The following is a 729-nucleotide window of genomic DNA, read 5'->3' as shown; positions in this document are numbered from 1 at the left end:
GTCCCGTGCTGTCCCGGGGCCTCTCGGGACAATTTTTGAGGTCTAGAATGCAGACCGTTCGGTCTGGGGATGCCAGACCGTCCGTTCTAGGTCACCCAGACCGTCGGGTCTGCAAAAACAGACCGTCCATTCCAGCTCTGTTCTCTCTCGCGAAACAGTTTTCTGGTCCGACTTCGTTTGACCATATCTCTCTCATTTCTCAACCAAATTCAGTCCCGTTTGTTGCTAAATGTTCATTCAAGTGTCCTCTATCTAATCCAAGCAATAAACCATCGAAATGACACAATAGCACGCTCAGAACGAGCTCACACAGATGGAACTCGAGCCACTCACCTCTGTTTCGGCTCAGATCTGGTTTTGGCCGGATTTCGAGGTGTTTTTCGATTTGTTTCTTGCCGGAAACCTCTTCTAGACACTCTAGGGATGTCTCCCTTCGTGTTCCCGAGCTCCCCTTGCGTCGATTCTCCCTGGTTGTCGCCCCTTCCTCTCTGTTTCTCCTCTCCCCCTCTTTTCTCTGTTTTTGTCCGAAAATGGTGAAACCTCCGCCTTGGGAGTGTTTTTGGCCGCGTGGGAGAGGTGAAATGGGCTCAAGCCTAGGCCCATGGTCAAGCCTGCAACGCCCTGAGCGGATTGGACGGCGATTTGACGCCGGCGGGCCCTGGGAACGCAGAGGAATACGCGTCCCAAGGGAGCAAGTTGGCCACTTGCGTTCTGCCCAACAGACCGTCC

This window comes from Tarenaya hassleriana, unplaced genomic scaffold, assembly GCF_000463585.1.
Source record: "Tarenaya hassleriana unplaced genomic scaffold, ASM46358v1 Cleome23, whole genome shotgun sequence".
NCBI lineage: Eukaryota > Viridiplantae > Streptophyta > Magnoliopsida > Brassicales > Cleomaceae > Tarenaya > Tarenaya hassleriana.
This window is presented reverse-complemented; position numbering follows the sequence as displayed.